Below are 3,877 nucleotides of genomic sequence, written 5' to 3'. Positions count from 1 at the left end.
GCTTTTATACTAGTTTCCAGGTGCCCTTAAAACGCGGTCCGCAGTCGAATTTCCCCACAACATTTCACGTCTCTTTAAGCTTTATCTCAATTTTCTCAGCGAACATGCGAATCATTTTCTCAGCATCATCAATCAATATTGCCGCGACGCGCTGGATGCGGCGTATGCATTTATGTAACTGTCACTCTCCACACAATGATACTTTATAAATTTTATAAATATTTTTTAATTTAAAACAAAACCAGCAGAATAGACTAGTATAGACATACATGTAAGTTTACTTGAGGTGTGCGTGCATTCGCACGGCACATTTCATGTATTATTTTCTAACGCATGCGCGCTTTATGTGTTCATGCGTTGTTGTTTATTTTGTACTTGGTTATGTACAGTGTGGTTTTTTTTTTATTATAACAGTGATTTGTGCTTGCTCTTGTGCGATATTCATGAACAACCGTCTCGGTATCTTATACTGTATTCGTTAGGGGGGTGGTGGCCTCATGTAGGGGGCTTAAGGGTCAAATTCCTAAACCTTTAAAGCAGGCTTAGAAATAATAGACTAGTGGTTAGCATATAGTCAGCAGCATAGCTCGGTCGTTAAGCTTCTGCTTAGCTTCGTGAGGTGCCGGGTTCGATCCCAGGGCCGGGCCTCGAATGAAAATGAGTATGCTGTTGGTCAGACCTGGATCGTTTCCTATCAGAGTTTGCCAATTTTCTCTGATTTCATTGTTGAAACGGTTCCCGGTAAAAATTGGCTAAAATCCTTCCTATATACAATATGTCACCTATAATTTGTGATTGATTAATGTGCAATAAATAAGTTTGTGTACAATTTGATAGATGTCACATTGATTAGCGAATTTTTCAGTGTCTTGTAATTCAGTGACTTATATAATGAATAAAAAATGCTGCAATATTTGTAATTGGCCAGGAAGGCGCATTGGGGTAACCTGTAATGCTTTCCTGGTATGTAATTAATAAAATAAATAAATAAATAATGCTTTCGAGCAGAGTGGTCACGGGTTCGAGTCCCACTAAATCGATCGTTTACTAGAGGTCGATCGTTTCTTATCAGAATTTGCCAATTTTGCTAACTTTCATTGAAACGGTTCCTGTAAAATTGGCTTTTCCTTCCCAATTTTCTGTTGTAAATCCTGAGTTGTTGTTATATCTCATGTTTCGCCAGATCTCTCACCATATATTTCTCTGTGGTTGTTTATCGAATGTAAAAATTCGTGTTGTTACATGAAAAATGCCATTAATCGTATTTATAGGATGTTTGTAATATCTGACCATAGATGTCAGGTAATGTTTCGATTTACATGTATATGTATGTTATAATTATTTAGATGTATTTAGATGTTTCGTTAATTATGAGTTTTCAATTTCTTGTAATAAATTAGCCATAGCGAGCTAATCTGTAATTTCACTATGGCGAAATAAAGTTCCGCTGCTGGTCAGATCTTGGTTTGTGACTCCAGGTCGATCGTTTCCTCCCAGAATTGACGCTGAATTGAAAACGCTGATTAACTTGAGATTTGCAAGAGATTGGAAAGGAATTGCCAATTATTCTGATTTTAATTGCAACAGTTACTGTAAATTGGCAATTCCTTTCCAATCTCTTGTCTCTGTGGATATTCAAAAAATGTCCCTGTGGATATTAATTGATATGTACATATTTATGTATGTACTTTGTATCATACTTATAATATTTGTATCAAAATGCACAATGTTTATGGCCAGGAAGGCGCATTGGGGTTATTTTTTAAGCCTTCCTGGTATAAATTAAATATAAAATAAAAAAAAACGATGAAACAATTATTCCAAAAATATACGTGTATATATGTTTATATTTATGACATAACAAGTTTCCTCAACGCGCCATTGTGGTTAAATACTTATACATATGTATATACACAATAGAAAAAATTGAATAATAAAAATAAGAGGAAAAACAGAACATACGTTTTTGTGAAGTAATGGAAAAAAAGCGCATATACGAACATAAACCAGCAGCGTAGACTAGTGGTTAGCATATTATGTTTCGAGCAGAGTGGTCACGGATTCGAATCCCACTAGAGTCCCGCTGCTGGCCAGACCTTGTTTTGTGACTCCAGGTCGATCGTTTGCCAATTTTTCGGATTTTAATTGGAATGCTTCCTGTAAATTGGCATTTACTTTCCAATCTTTCTTGCAAATCTCAAGTTATTCAGCGTCTCGAGGTTTTCAGGCCAGTTTCTATAATAAAATGCCGCAAAAATTTCTCCATAGATGTCACTGTGGATGATGTTTGTATGAATTCGCATTGTATAAAAATGGTTGTATTAATTTTATTGTATCGTCCCTTTGGAGCGATCTGTAAAGGTGAGTGTGTACATAAAAATATATACATCAAATGAAATATAGTAAGAAAAACAACAACAAAAAATGTATATAAAATAAATTTTCAGAATTTCTTATATATATTTATAAAATAATAACAAATGCTTTTATACATTTAATTTTAAGATAACAAAAAGGCAATATTTTTAAAGGCAAATCAATAAAACATGACAAACCCAAAATTAATAATAAAAAAATGCAATATCTGTTTATTAATTTGTTATCAAAAAGTACAATAAACAATATTTTAAAAAATCATTGAAATAGTAAAGTTTAATCATTGTTAAATTTATACGAAGATCCAAATATGGATACATTCCTTTGAGATGAAGCTTCCGGGATATTGAATTTAATTTCATGTTCTGCTATAATCTCGTATGGAACATTGTATTAGATAAAATATAGACATTATTGACGTAATAAAAACATAACTTCATCTGTTATTACGTACGTAGATAAAGTAAAAACAATATTCGTCTCATTTTTTTGTCGTCAACATTCTTTAAAGCATAATTTATTCCACATATCAAGTTCGTTAGCTATCACTTAATCTATCTTGAGTTACCAATCCACTTAATGGGTTTGGTGCAAATGATCGACAAGCGCCAGACAGACTGAACCACAGATTAACTGGATGGCTGCTTTAAACGCAATTCTCGACTTCACGAATGATAGATTGCACATCAGATGACGAGTAACTTTTCGATGTGCGCAGATGAAATTATTAAAATGGTAATTATTAAAATTGAGTTGGATCTTTCTGGCGAGTTTAATAAGGCAAAATTCGGAACTAAAGTATCGGAAGCACAGAACGTATACAGGGTAGGTGTATGTCGGGACTTCGGGTAGATTTCGCTTAGTGTAAGTGCGCGCAGTGCGCACGCATAAGGTACACGTGTCGTTAATCTGTGGTTCAGTCTGTCTGGCGCTAGTCGATCGTTTGCACCGCATCGCAGATGACTCCGTCGGTTATGGTTCGATTTGTCATTGTTTGGTCTGTTCGCCTACACCAATTTTTCAAGGTCACTGAAGGGTCGCCCAACATCTTACATAAGTTTATATTGATTTTATTTCTCTTAACACAAAGTTTTTCCCGCCCCAGGGTAAATGCCCAATTTGCCACCCCTTAGATCTGGGTCTGATGCTAGCAAGACGGTTTTACCACTCCAGTATATGTAGAGGTAAAGCGACAAATAGTTATATCCTTTTGTACTAGCCTATATACTTAAGAACTATGGACGAAATACAAGCAGAAGACAATGAAGAGGATAAATATACAAGACAAAAACTGCTACCGTGCTCTCTTCGGGCTATCAAGGGGTTGCAGCGCGTCGTAGATGTTTGTCATTCTCAGGACGAGAGTGGCCTCCCTACGTCATCGTGTATTTGCATTGTCAAATTATTTTTTTTGCTCTCGCAACTCCGCTCATCACTGAATGTTCAGTGGATGGAGCTATGTAGGTACTTCACCGACCGCCATAAATTGACTTTCAATTTA

This window comes from Arctopsyche grandis, chromosome 4, assembly GCF_051622035.1.
Source record: "Arctopsyche grandis isolate Sample6627 chromosome 4, ASM5162203v2, whole genome shotgun sequence".
In the NCBI taxonomy this organism is placed as follows: Eukaryota; Metazoa; Arthropoda; class Insecta; order Trichoptera; family Hydropsychidae; genus Arctopsyche; species Arctopsyche grandis.
This window is presented reverse-complemented; position numbering follows the sequence as displayed.